The sequence below is a fragment of the Triturus cristatus genome, chromosome 5_1, assembly GCF_964204655.1.
Source record: "Triturus cristatus chromosome 5_1, aTriCri1.1, whole genome shotgun sequence".
Taxonomy (NCBI): domain Eukaryota; kingdom Metazoa; phylum Chordata; class Amphibia; order Caudata; family Salamandridae; genus Triturus; species Triturus cristatus.
In genome coordinates this window covers 839,079,322-839,094,625 of record NC_140587.1, presented here as the reverse complement: position 1 = coordinate 839,094,625, position 15,304 = coordinate 839,079,322, and positions in this window count along the sequence as shown.

The following is a 15,304-nucleotide window of genomic DNA, read 5'->3' as shown; positions in this document are numbered from 1 at the left end:
ACAGACCAAAGATCTCACAAACACTCACTATTCATACATTCGCTGGTGGGGCCCATAACACCAACATTCACTCACCATCAATCTGTGTTTCTCGGGAGGCGATTATCTTCCAAACGCTGACATGAAAGGAATTACCTCTTTACCCTAATGAGCAACAAATCTACACAACCTTCTGATACTCATTAGGCCCTGAACTTCACCCTTAGTATTCCTCTCATAAATAGGGATGGATCAGTTAGTTGCTGGTTTAGGTTGACTTCCAATTCTCTAATTTACCTTTAAATTAATACATTTTCAATGAATAAACAACCCAACTCATTCTGTAGTTAATCAATTCAATCTTTATCTAATTAATGCAAATTAAATCATTCATTTATTCAAGTCGCCAATCATCATATTTACCTATTCTGGCTAACTGTCGTCCTCTAAGTCAAATCTGGTAGTCTCGCAAATCTATGCCCATCAAATTTAGTAATTTCAGTTCATCAGGAGTTTGGGCATTAATTCAGTCCGTCAAAGATTCAGGGAAACAGCTGTACTGCAGCGTCACCGTCCTCTCCGTCAGCATAACGTCAGGAAATCGAGAAAAGCCAAAAATGAACCAGCACCAACCTCTCTATTCTACCATAATTTATAGTAAAATCATTGACAAAATGTAACAAATATTGGTTTCCAGCTCCTCTGATTGGACAATCGAAGATCGTCTGAGAGGGTTCTCATGAACTAATGTCTCTTAGATCATCAGTCTTGCTTGTTCCGGTTTTAAGAGGCGTTTTATTGTTCTTTCGAAAAGCTTGCTTGCTTCCCAGGGTGACCTTGGTGGGTACAGTCTGGTTAGGGTCATGACGAGGCCACTATAGCTGGCGTTAGTGCAGGCGCACTTCACCCAAAACGTCGTGTAGCGTCAACAGTCAAGTTAAGTACCGGAGGCAGCCATTTTGTGGCAGGCCCAAATGGTCAACTTAAGCAAAAGAAACACAAAACGCAATTAATACATAAAAATAATTAATCAAATGTTATTCCCTCACTAATACCCATATGTGTATGTATTTATCTAGCAAAAAGCAACACTCAAGTGGTTTATACTTACTGAATAAAGCACAAATCACAAATACATCACAAAAGCAACATATATCATGCAATATTCTAATCGTCTACCATTAGTATGCGTACATAATTTAGTTTACGAATTAATAAAGTCATGCAAAGCAATCCCACGTGTATTTCAATTATTAATAAGATTGATTAATAATTTTCACTTCATTCCATTAGTTCGATTATAATGAATTAATTAATTAATCTAATTAGTATAAACATGCAAAATGGGGAGGGTATACAATTTATTTTTGAATTACCCGCTCCAGCACACGCACCTAGTAAATCATCCATTTAGACACTTATACACCCACTCATTCTTCAATATGCCTTTCCCTATATATGTTAAACATATTTAAACTTTACAGAAACACACAGTCACTGGATGATGTAATCAGTGATGTCATCAGTGATGTAATTTGAGATGTCATCAGTGATGTCACTGACCATGTCATGAGTGATGTAATATGTGACGTCATCAGCAGTGCATTGCGGGGGCGCGAGTTATAGTTAGCTGAAGTAACTATAACGAGGGAATTTCTATGGTTTTGTACTAGTGAAATGTCCAACTAACTATAACTTTCCCTAAAACCTATGGTTTTTTCAGTGAATATAGATATATATAGATATATATAGATAGATAGATAGATAGATAGATAGATAGATAGATAGATAGATAGATAGATAGATAGATAGATAGATAGATAGATAGATAGATAGATAGATAGATAGATAGATAGATAGATAGATAGATAGATAGATAGATAGATAGATAGATAGATAGATAGATAGATAGATACCTCACAAGCAGTCCCTACAAGAATAAAGTAGCTGTGCCACCTGGCACCCCTCCTCGAGCCACAGATGGCCTGGGTGACCATGTCCAGGGGTGCCCATCTCAGGGATATAGCTGTTTGCTGTGGCTTGGCAGGAGCTTTAATTCTCCCGCCAAGCCACATTAAGTGCTCCGCTTTCAGCAAGCGAGAGCATTAAAAATATTCTTGCTTTCTGGAAGTGAAGCCGAATTGCTTTCACACACAGGGAGCTGCCTTTCGAGACTGGGTGCCCTCTGGACATCCAGCAAATGTTGCTTGGACCCAGGGGATGGGGTCCCAGAGCTGAAATCAGCCCGGAGAGGGAGGCAGTGCAACCCGCACTAACAAATACCATTTTTTCAAAAAGGGCAGGCCCCAGGTAAAGGGTCCCTGCGGACAAAATTGGGCCGGGGAGTGGTGGCGAATGGATCCCCTCCCCTATCACAACTAGGCCAGGCCCCGGGTGATGGGGTCTCCAGCACCAAAATGATTATCCCCAAACCTTTTTCTTTCCTCCTGTATTTATCTGGATTTTGTTTTTGCTGGGCACTTTACAACAGCTATCCAGTGCTAAAGTGCAAGTGCTACCTACGTAAAAGGTAATGGTAATTGGTTTGTTCATGATAGGTGTATTTAGTATACTTGTAAGTCCCTAGTAAAGTGCACTATGTGTGCCCAGGGCCTGTATATTAAAAACAGGTAGTGGGACTTCAGCACTGATTGTACTACCCAGATGAGTAGCCCTTTAAGCATGTCTGTGGTCAACGCTCATGAAGAGCACGCCGCATTGGCCATGACGACATTGTAACCCCAGCCTCACCAATGCCAGCACTCCTCATCTCGACATCTCTGAGCTCGATCCCCAGCGTGTCTGACTCCAAGGCCTCAATGACTTCTTCTCGACTTTCTTAACTGATGCCCGCTGATGCTGGTGACACCTCATCTTCGGATTTCATCGCAAGGTCCTTGCCGCCTCCTCACTTCCAAAGCCACTGTTTTGTTGGTTTATCTGATGCCATATCACCAAACTGTTGGACTTGTGTTGTTCACGATGCTGCTATTGCCTCGGTTGGTGCTATCAACTTCAAGGAACTGTATTTTTAAGTCTAGTCTTGCAAAATTCATATCTTTACTTGTGTATGTTGGATTTTTATCGTTTTTGTCTTATTTTACTCTGGTAAATATTGTTTGTTTTCTAGACGGGTGTGGAGTCCTTTGGTTGTGTTTTCACTGTATACAAATACTTTACACATTTCCTCTGAGATAAGCCTGACTGCTCATGCCAAGCTACCAAGGAGGTGAGCAGGGGTTATCTTAGCTGTGTAACTTATTTAACCTGACTAGAGTGAGGGTCCCTACTTGGACAGGGTTCATGCCGACTACCAACTAGAGACCCCATTTTTAGTATTGGTGTTCGGTAGTGCGGATAGGACTTGTGTTTGTACTTTATATACAGTGATTGGTGTACACTACTCCATATCGCAGGCCATTATGTGACCACATACTGTTTTTTCTTTTTGGTCATTTTGACTTTTCATCTTTTTGAGTTTTGGTTACTGGTGAACTTTCTACTACCATCATGTCTCCATCTAGAGCATTTTCAATTGCATCAGTGGATTTGGTATTTAAGGAGCATAGGATGGAAACCTACTTGGTGTCTCAACTACAGTCCATCTGCAAGGACCTCAAAGTCCAATTCAAGGGCCTCACTAAGAGCGAGGAGCTATAAAAGGGGCTGAGGGCCTGGGTAACAGCCAGAAATGCAAATGAGTGCTCTGAGGAATATGCTATGGATATTGAGGGAGAAAACCTGCTTGGTGATCAACTGTTGAGTCAGGATCTGCCTGTGGGGAGGCCCGCCTCAAGGGCAGGCTGAAGAGTTTCCTCCAAAGGTCTGTCCCCAGAGGAGCTGAAGGACAGGTGTGAAAAATGGGGGTCTCTAGCTGGCGGAGGTATACACCTTGTCAAGTTAGAGACCATTGATTCTAATTAGGATAAGGGAGTTACACACTTTCGATAACCTCTGCTCACCACCTTGGTAGCTTGACATGAGCAGACAGGATAATTCCAAAGGCTATGTGTAAAGTATTTGCACCCAAACACACAGTAACACAGTTAAAGCAGTACGAATGGACACCACACTAGTTCAGAAAAATAAAGAATTGTTATCTAAACCAAACAAGATCAAAAAAACAAAAATCCAACATACACTGTTCAAAATATGACTTTTAAAAGGTTTCAAGCAACTCTATCCAGAAATCTACGGATACATGATTTTACACAATGTATCTTTATATGTGCCAGAATTCACAAGGCCAAACAGTCGCAGAGAAGGGAAGCTTAGAAAAACACAGTGATTGATCAGTTCCTGAGATCTTGAGGAGGCAATGAGACAGTTCTGATGTACACAGGAGAAGTGATGTGTCGAATTCAGACTGTAGGGGGAAGTGATGCGACGACTCCAAGACGTTTCTGGACTTTTTAAGCTCCCAACAATGGGAACAACTTCCAGAGGTCCAGAACTGGAACAGGCACCACCTGGCAGGTCAGAACACCCAGAAGTGGTGGTTCAAGGAAGCTGGTGGTGAAGTATTTGTGTCCCTGAGACTTCAGAACAGGAGTCAAACACACACAAACCCTTGGAGATTCTTCACAAGCCGGTTGACAGCAAAGTTCCAGTGTTTGTCCTCTCCTTGGCAGAAGCATCAACTGCAGGCCAACCCAGCAAAGAAACACTCAGCAAAGGGAAAGTACTCCTCCTTACAGCTCTGTAGCTCTTCTTCCTTGGTAGAGATTCCTCTGGATTCCAGAAGTAATCCAAAGTTCTGGGGTTTTAATTCTAATAGTTTTACCCCATTTTCTCTTTGCAGTCTTTGTTGCAAGAGTATCTGAGCCCAGTAAAAACCACTTCTGTCCTCCCTGGTCTAGCTTTCCTACAAGAGGTGGAGACACCATCGTGCACAGCAGACACAGCCTATTCAGGTGCTAGTGAAAACTCCTCCCACCACTCTAAATGCTGAAAGGACTGTTCGGTCTGGCTCTGAGTCACCTAGGAAAGGCAGGAAACACCTCAGTGACTGCTAGAAGAAATGCGCATCCCCGGCTCCTGTCACTCCAAAACTAAACTTTGAATACACAACCAGGCAATGGCACACAGGATGGTTAAACAAGAAAATGACAACTGTCTAAAAGTGGCATTTTCAAACATACAATTTAAAAATTGATTTCTCAAAAAGACGAGTTAATAAATTCTGAGTTCAAAGAGCTGAAACTCGAGTCTCTAGCTGTTCCCAATTGAAAGTTACACATGTAAAATGTTACAATGATAGCCTATGCAACCACCAGCCTCTTAATAGTTAAAAACGAACTCCAGAGTATTTCGCTATCAGGACATGTAAAACACAGCAGTACATGTCCTACCTTTCACATACACTACACCTTGCTCATTGGGGTACCTTGGGCGCCCCTTAGAGGTACCATACATGTAAGAAAATTGAAGGTTAGAGCCTGGCAAGTGAGTGCACTTGCCAGGTCAACATGGCAGTCTAAGACTGTGCATGCAGACACTGCAGTGGCAGGTCTGAGACAAATTTACAGGGCTACTCAGGTGGGTGGCACAACCAGTGCAATAAGCTCACTAGTAGCATTTGATTTACAGGCCCTGGGCTCACACAGCGCACTTTACTAAGGTCTTACCAGTAAATCAAATATGCCAATCATGGATAACCAATCATAATCATAATTTGCATAGGGAGCACTTGCACTTTGACATTGATCAGCAGTGGATCTATTGGAACCTGCCAAGGAGAAGGATGGCCGAACATTCTGGCATCTGTTCCCCCATAGGGGATGCAAAGATTATGTTCACCAGGAATGTAATATTGCTCCAGGGGTCTGGGTCAATCATTTTAAAGCGCTTTATGCAGCACCCCTGCTGCCAGTATCTGTTGTAAGTGCAGATCCCCCACAGACCAATATCAATAGTAACAAAGATGCAATATTTTTTTCTATTGAAGAATCTAAAAAAACACTGAAAGAGCAGAAAGTGGGAAAGCTCCAGGTAAAGATGGGATCCCCTCAGACTTGTTTTACTCGGAATTCCAGATTTGGGCTCCTTGCATTAACATTCAGTCAAACCCTACTGCAGCAGGAGCGTCTATCTCTAAATCTTGGAAAGGGGCAGAAAAAATACCCATTTTTAAAAAGGACTTGAGGTAAGGTCCAGGCAACTAACGTCCCATAAGCCTCAGTGATAATACTCAAAATATTTACAGCAAGCAATAGTTAAATAAGCTTTGGGATTGGATGAGATCCAATACGGTATTGTCGTATTTACAGGCAACTTTTTTTCCTAATGTAAGTACTGTGGATCAGATATTCTGCTTCTTGACCATAAAATGGATATTTGTAGACATGGAGCAGGGGGCACTCACTCTTTGTTGCATTTTTAGATCTCTGTGCAGCATTTGACCTTGTCCCCAGAGTTAAACTCTGGGAGATACTTAGCAAAATTGGGGTTCCTAATGGCTTATTAAATCTGATTGAAAATATGTACATTGGCAACTTTGCCAGAGTAAAATGGGACGTCGGGTTCAGCAGGGCTGTGGCCTTGGATCTACCCTATACCTGTTGTTTATCAATAAATGTATCACTTATTTGCAGGACTGTGTGAGTGATGGACAAAGGTTCGGAGTCTGTCTTTTGCAACCAACGCGCTGCTTCTATCTAAAACGCCATCAGGGTTAAACAGTCTATTGGGAAAGTTTAACCAATTTTGTATCGAATATGGCTCAGAAATAAATAAGATCAAAACCAACAACATGGGGCTCATTTATGAAAACTGTTGCATCAATGCCACAAAACAGCGATGTAACAGTTTTCACTGCGTCCCCCCTGCGATATCATGGATGCGCCATATTTATTTTACGGAAAAGGAAAGACAGATTCGTCAGGAATCCTGACGTATCTGACGGTGTCAAAGTAACGCATTGCTGGAGTTGTATCACAAGAATGACCCATCGATTAGTTCTCTAATCCCACTTGGTGCTTCTTGTTAAGACTTGGCTAATAAACCTTGGTCTGTCTGAGTACTGGTTTCATCTATCTGCAATGACAAGTAGCACCTGTGGCTATGTGAAATCCCATTACTGGGAAACAGTTTTGTGTTAAAAAATCTCCGCAGCCTCCCTGGGCGGTCTCACTGATACATACCTGTCTTTTAAATGTGGGTCTTCCTTTAAAGATTTCATTAATTGTGTAAATGTTCCATCCAAGAGGTCTCTTTTTTATCAAATTCCAGCTGGGGATTTTAGCCACTGCTTCTTTAAACTTCCACCTGGAAGAGGTCTACCAATTATTTTTTTAACTCTGCCCCATGGGATGTCAGGTAGAAGTAAATGATGAGCATATATTGTTTTTTGCAGTGCCTATGCTAAGCAGTGTGCCCACTGGATTACTCCTTTATGTCAACTATTCAGGATTACCGATAGGAGTAATGATCTGGAAATATGTAGGACTGACACCAATACCAGCATTGCTTACTCAGTTACAAAGTATTTAAATTCTATTTGGTACCTTAGATCAAAGATTGAGGGATTAGATAATGATTAGAGATTTGACTTCCAATGTTTTATCTAGGCTTGCATCCCTCAATTAGCAGGTACTGCTCGTATGACTTTCACGATCAATTAAGAAATTATATAATAATTACAGGAGAGGCTAAATATCATCCCCTAGATTGTACCCAGTCACAGCCCTGAAGAAAACCCCAAGAGCAGTGTTGGGGCTCGAAACGCGTCAGCACTTTCCAACCAGTGGGATACACTCATCAGATTAAAATCGACTCCTAGGGAATATCCGTCAGTTTAAATACGACCATCCCCAAGAGTATAAATAGTGTCCCCACTGGTAGCAACCTTTCAATAAATGTATAAAGTGGTTAATGAAATACCATATTGGTTGCTCTTTCTTTGTTGAAATCATGACAGATTTTTCTTTTTCTTGTTCTATCTAATGTGCTTTTTGTAAATTTGTTTTTCACAATATGAGTTGATTGTATGTCTAACTCTGGCAATGATTTTTGGTTTCCCTTGTTCTGAACACCAAAAAATAAATGACTTTGTTATGAAATAATCCATAAATGAGTAAATAAATACTACAGACCAAAGAAACTGGTTCATGGGCTGCTGTTTGAATAATTAACAGTGGTTAATATGATGAATAGACAATTTGTTTTTCTGAATATTGACAGGCCCAATCTAGTTGTTGTTTACAGTGCCAACCCCTTTAGATACAAAACTAATGGGTGTGCAGCACTGATTGCTCCACCCACACAAGTAGACCTGTCAACCTGTCTCAGGTCTGCCACTGCAGTGTCTGTGTGTGCAGTTTTAAACTGCCATTTCAATCTGGCAAGTGAATGCACTTAACAGAACACGTAGGAACTTCTTTTGGTGCCAATTCAAACTGCACAGCCAAGTCACTGAATTAATCCAATCAATCAAATGTTTTTTCTTAATCTTCTGTTTATCCATAATTTACTCAGTTACTTTCTCACCAATTATATGTTTCTTTCAATTCAGTTTACTCATTCAAGTACAATGCATAGATGTTCACACATGCACAGGAGGCGTGATAGTTTCTATATGTCACAATTTTATTAAAATTACCCAATGCATTTCGGGAATGATCCCTTCATCAGGGGTATCTAAAATACAAGAATTCTTATACATAACCATTAGCATTGTTATTATTCATCTAATACAATGACAGACTTATCAGAATCACTATACACTAAATGATTTCTGTGTATGTTGCCAGCCACATTATAAAAACATGAGTCGTTCACAACATTACATTGAAACACCAACCCCCTTTGCAAAATGGGTGCTTTATTATCAACTGCCAAAAATGTCAAATTAAACCTCCTGTTCTAAAAGACTCTCCTGTATTAGTGTGAAAAATCACTGCAGTCCCTTAAACAGCTAAACTTTTCCTGCGCTTACCGTGACATATGATGATTAACATCGATTCTGAAACAACCCAAACTCGCTTGGTGCCAGCTCTTTTTAAGCGAAAATTTTAAATATGTGTCATCTTGTTAGCATTTCACAGAGTGCCGCAGCACACGTCCCCCTGTTTGGGAGTACGCCGGTGTGCATCTCACCATCACTGATTTTAAGTGCATGTACTTGCCAGGCCCAAACCTTCAGTTATGAGGGCAGGGTAGGAATAACTTGACACCCTAGGTCTGGTGGTGGGATCCCACAGGGACCCCGTTGGGGATCGAAAGCATTTTTTCTAATTTTGCGACAAATCAATGGTGGAGCTGTGAATTTGCCACAAAATTGAAAAAAAGATAGGTCTGCCGAGCTGATTGATCCAAAGACATATTTTAAAGTGGGAGGGGGCTGCACGGCTCCTCTACTGGACCATAAATGTCACCAGGGACTACCACCTTCCCGGGGCTGGCCTGTGAAAAGTAAAGAAGATGGGCTGCGCTGCCCCCCTACTGGAGCCAAGAATGGCCCTTGGGACTGCCACCCGCAGGGTCTAATCCTGCTATCTCCCTAGGTTCCCACCCTGGGGAGATAGCTGTTTGCTTTTGCTTGCAGGAGCTGTGACAGCTTCTGCCAAGCAAGAGCAAACAGCAACTCAGCTCCCATGAAGAGGGAGCTGTCAAACTGCTCCCACTTGGTGGGAGTAAAGTTTTCATCTGTTTCCCTTCTCCCTGTCATGTGGGCAGGGCAACAGATGAAATATTGCTCCCACATGCAGGGACCTGTATTTTTAGCAGCTCCCTATGTGGGGGAGCAATGCCAGCTCCTGCAGGAGGCAGAATGCTGGAGTCAGCCAGGACTGCAGGGCATTCAGGCTCCCCTGGGGTCCCTATCAAAGCACACTGGGTGCCCTCATATTGACATGGCAAGGCCACTGAGGATCGAGTTACCGGAGCCAAAACCAGCCCAGTATTATTTTTTAAAATGCCCCTGGGAGGTGGTGGTCCCCAGGGCCTGGGGGGTCTACACAGCCCCACCTGATTTTTTTTTAATTTAGGTGGTGGCCCCAAAGCATTAAAGCCCCTGGAGGGGAGTCCACATGGCCCACTTTCATTAATAAAATAAAATCCTGGGGAGGTGGTGGTTCTGGGGATCAATAAGCCCAATTGAGGGAGGGCCACACCTCTACTCCAATATATTAAATAAAGCTCCAAGAGGTGGTGGTCCCCAGGTCTAAAAAGATACTAGGGGGGTCCACATGCAGCACTTTTTGTTTATGCCCACACAATCCCTGTACCTGGTTTCTCCAGGGTTATAGTGTAAAAGCATGGGAGACTATGCTTGTTTTTTTTCAGTTTTACAACCAATTTACAGATCCACCTGTGATTTCATGACAAAATTGGAAGAAAACAATGTTTAACCCCTAGCAGGGTCACACTGGGGGGTCAGGGTATTAGTACCCTGCCCCTTCTGTATTTTGTAAATAATGTTTTGAGGAGCCTGATGAAGGAGGCCTGTTTTCCCCTCTATTTTTTAGCATGCACCCACCGATAGACCCACTCATCCTCGCATGCACCTACTCACACACCCACTCACACACCTACTCAGAGACTCATGCAATGACTGACAGACCAACTCAGACACTCATGCACCCACCCACATATCTATTCAAGCACTCATGTACCGACTCACAGATCACTGAGAGACTCAAATACTCACAAATCTACTCAGAGTCTCACCCACCCACTCGAAGACCCACTCAGACACTCATGCACCTACTCACATACCCACAGACCCACTCAGAGACTCCCACTCCCACTAACAAACCCAATCGGAGACTCACACACCCACTCACAGATCTACTCAGACACTCATGCACCTACTCAGGGAGACACTCATACAGGATCTCACATACTTATTTGGAAACTCATGCACCCACTCAAAGGCCCACTCAGAGACCCCTGTAACCACTGACAGACCCACACAGGCACTCACTCACCCACTGAATTTTCACACAGACACTCACGCACATACTCACTCACCCATTCAGAGAGTCAGCCATCTACTCACAAACCCTCTCAGATACTAATGCTCCCACTCACAAAACCACTTAGAGAAACACACTGACTCACTCAGACATTTATGCACCCACTCACAGACCCACTTAGATACTCATGCACCAAGTCACTGACACACTCGGACACTCATGCACCCACTCATGGACTCACTCAGACACTGACACACCCACTCACAGATCCACACAGGCACTCACACACTGATAAAACTACTCACACACCAACTCAGAGACCCATACAACTACTCACAATCCCACTCACCTACCTATATATCCACTCACACAACCTCTCTGAAAGGTTGCAGGTTACAGTTAGGAAACAAAATTTAAAAAAAATTGATCTCCCCTGAAAAACCAAGGCTACAGTGACGTTATAGTTAGGAAAGCAGGAGCCAATGTCAGCCATCTTGTCAGCCATTTTCCACTCCCTGTGATGTGGGCATGTTTCAGAGAGGTCTTGATGGGCCAATCAGAAGGGTGTGCATTATCTGTGACTACAGGCCCCATCATACTTTTGGCTACACTCACTTCACCTGCATCCCCACTATTCCTTCCAGGGTCTATTTGGCTTAGTGCCACTGGCTTGCTCTATTTGTTTGTAGGTTGGTGCATTTCATGACACAGTCCCCAGTCACTATGAGATGACAGGTATTGTGTGTGTCTGACTGGCATTCACATTGTGGTATGATTATCTATTGGTTAGTGTAGCTTTGCTGGGGGTGCATGGTTTCACTGTCCCTTTGCCACACAATCTTGGGTATGTTGTTTGTGTACTCACCAGGCTCTGGGATGTCTGTTAGGCCATGGACGCTCTCTGGTGGTAGGATGTCCCGCACCTTCTCCTCCCAGGTCCTGAAGTAGACTGGTTTGGCAGGAGGGCCACCGCCGGTGTACTGACTCAGGGCATGATCTTTTTCGATGAGTTTCTTGACCCTCCTGCGCATGTCATACCACCTGTTCTGGATGTCCTTTGTGCACCTTGCTGGTGCTTGTGCGTTCACCTTGTCCACAATCCTCGCCCACATCTTGGTTTTCTGTGAGATGGGGGTCCTTTGAACCAATGTACCAAACAAATGTGGCTCTACTCTGATGATCTCATCTACCAGCACTTCTAACTCACTATCTGTGAACTTTGGATTCTTCTTTGGAGGCATGGTGATGGGTGGTGGTGGTGAGGGATGCGTGTGTGAGGGTGCAAGTGATGTTGGGTTGGTGTTGGTTTTGCTGTGTGTATGTGTGTGTGCTTTTGTAAGAGGTGCTGATGGTGTGTGAGTTGTGTGATGGGTGAGTTGTGAGTGTGTCTGTGGTTGCTGTATACTGGTGTTTGCTGCTGGCTGTGTCTCCTGTTTGCAAGGGATGATGGTAGTGATTGTAGTCCTTTATATAGTTGGAGTTGTGGGTGTGTCTTTGTCCCATGTTTTTTTTGGGTATTTATTGGCTTTGTCATTGCTTGTTTGGTCCTTTTGTGGTCTTTTTTCCTTTGGGTTTTGTAGGCATGAAGGAGACGTTCATGTGACGGAAGCGGACGCTGCTGTTGTCCCATGCGGGCTTCTCCGCCTCGTTCACACTGTCTTCCGTGTTTGGTACGCGTCGTTCGCGGCGGTCTCTATTGCTTGTGTGCGGGGTTGTCTGTGCGTGTCAGTCGTGCGGCTTGGTCTCCGTGCGAGTCGGTCTGGTTTTACACGCATTGCATCGTACTGCGTTAATCGTACATCGTGGGTACGGGTCGTCGGGTTCATTTCGGGTTCGTGTCGGTCGGTGAAAGTCAAGTTGGTTTTCCGGTCGGATTACTATTTTCCCTACGTCTCGGTCGTACGGCTTGTATTCTGTACGTGTCGGTTATAATTCACACGCGTTGCATCGTACTGCACGGGTCGTACGGCGCTGGTCCGTGTCGGTTGGTATTCGGTCCGGGTCCGTGTCTGTCGATTCGTTTTGTGGCCAGAATCGTAATCGGCCCCTTAATGTAAAGGCAGCCTGAAAAGCAGTGTTGCCTTTAAAATGACAGCAGGTAACACAGTAGTGCACACTTAAATGCATTAGGTTTACAGGGCCTCTAAACATACATGCCCTAATATATACTAGGGACATACAGTTATAATCAGAGCACTGGTCTTGCGTCTGCTAAGCAGAGCCCAGGGCACAATCAAAGTCAGTTACCACCAGTACCACCAGTATCAAGCAAAAAATGGGGGTGATCAGGACAAAAAGATGACTTTTCACTGTATCTGGATGCAAAGTTTGAGTTGTGTATATGGCAGACACAAGATCTAAATGCCAGAGATGCTCTTTGATCTTGACCTAGTGAGCAATCAACATGGCCGAAAGGAAGATTCGGTTTAGTTTTGGTACATTTTTTGTAGGTTTGTACTCATCATAACATAGTAATGGAAGGTTCCTGTCACATTGGTCGTTGCAGGTGTTTGGTAATAAGCAACAACCAAGCTTCTGGAGATGTCACAGAAGGCTAGTAGGCATTTGATATTTCTGATGTAGACTGGGGGGTAGTTTTTTTGCTGGGAAAAATTGACCTCTAATTGTTTGATTTAAATTCAGGAATAATAATTTGTTCAGAAGCTCCATATGGGCAGATAAGCTGTTGCATTTGGGGTCCGCCCAATTAGTACACATGGATTTTTTGCTTTTAGATCACCTGGTTTTGGACTTTTTGCTGTGGGTGAGTCCATTACATGTGTCTCAACCACGGTTAATCACATGACAAACGGACTGTGTGTGTTTGCCACAAGTGTCCACCTTTTCAGACAAGGCCGATCTGAAGCAGCAAAAGTAAGGGCTGCTTGGCTGTTTACACATGAACACATGTGCGCCTGTGTATTCACACATGTGGGGGCTGTATTGATGTGTGCAGTCCAGATATTGTGCACAGATAGCCTGGTGTAATGGGGACACTGCAAGATCAGATATAGACCTGGGATACACCTTGTAATGATAATATGGAAAGTCAATGTGATATGCTGTTTTGTCTATAGTGAAACTCTATTATACACATAGAGAGCAACTAACAGTAATTCCCCTAGCTCCTGAGGAGGAAAGGGGTGGGGTGGAATGATCTGCATCAATCACTCAGCTGTCACACTGCACCAGGGATGGATGTGCCCTATCCCACTGAGCAAAGGAAAGAGACAGTGGGACCCAACCCAGAGAGGGGCTCTCTTTGAACTTCTAGTGTGCCAGTCCATCCCAGTTGACCCAAGGGCCAGTGAGGCTGGCCCCCTTACACTCCATGAGGACCAGTTGGTGAAAGCCCTGGACTTTTAGCGCCCAGAAACCAAGATCAGGAGAGCTGGTGCAGGGAGCCAGGAGAATCAGCTCCTTGAGAACTGCACAAAATTGGAGGTGGGAAGGGTTGCTACAACTTCCCTTGGTGGATAGAGGTCATCCCCAGGAGTAAGATGTGCCCAAAATTGTCTAAATCGGCCAAATGGACCCAAGGTAATGCATTTTAGAGTTTGGTGACCCTTGAACTTTCCTTGCACGAAGTGCTTGGGACTCCGCCGCATCATCTGGAAATATCCTCGGGGTGGGCCAGGACTCAGTGCAAAAGGGGTTTTATTACGTTTGCCCACAGGGAGAGGTCGTGCGTGGGGAACCCCCTCCCCTGGCTTCTCTAACAGCTGGAAGACCTCATTCCCTGGTGTGCTCTATTCTGGGGGCTGGGACCCCATCCCTGACCACCACATGCTGAATTCTATGGGGCGAGCACTGTTGCCCTTCCCAGAGTGGCCATCTGCCCTGCTCCCGTAACTGTGTTTAAGGGGAGGTGGAAGGCTGCCACGTACTTCAGCGCCTGCCTTTAGGAGCGGGCAGGCAGAGAAACCTTGCCGGCTTCAGCAGCATCATGGAGTGCTGCCTGGGTGGGGTCAGCCGGGGGTGGGGTCCCTCTGCTGTCCCCCAATGTGGAAAGGTACGAGGTGCCTGGGCTGGACTAGGCTTCCCTAACAAAAACCTAAAGACAAACAAGAGAATAAGCATCATGGCTCTCCCTGCTTACAGAGAGAGCCAATATTATATTATTCACTGCTCCCAGAGGTGTGCCCCATAATGCCTTGTGGGGCCTGATCATTTTGACCACATTTTGTGGTGATGTATCCTTTGTGGTAGCCCTTGGGCGATGGGTCGCCATCAACAACATCAGGAAAGTGCAGCCTTTCCTCACCATGGATTTTCGGAGTCCCCATCCTAACTTGGCGGGACTTCAAAACACTCACCACCTTTGAATTGAATTTTCTTTACATATCCAAGCACTCCCAAGACTGGAGCTTTTGCTGTAGAGCTGGGAGTGCTATGCCCTCTAGGGGCTA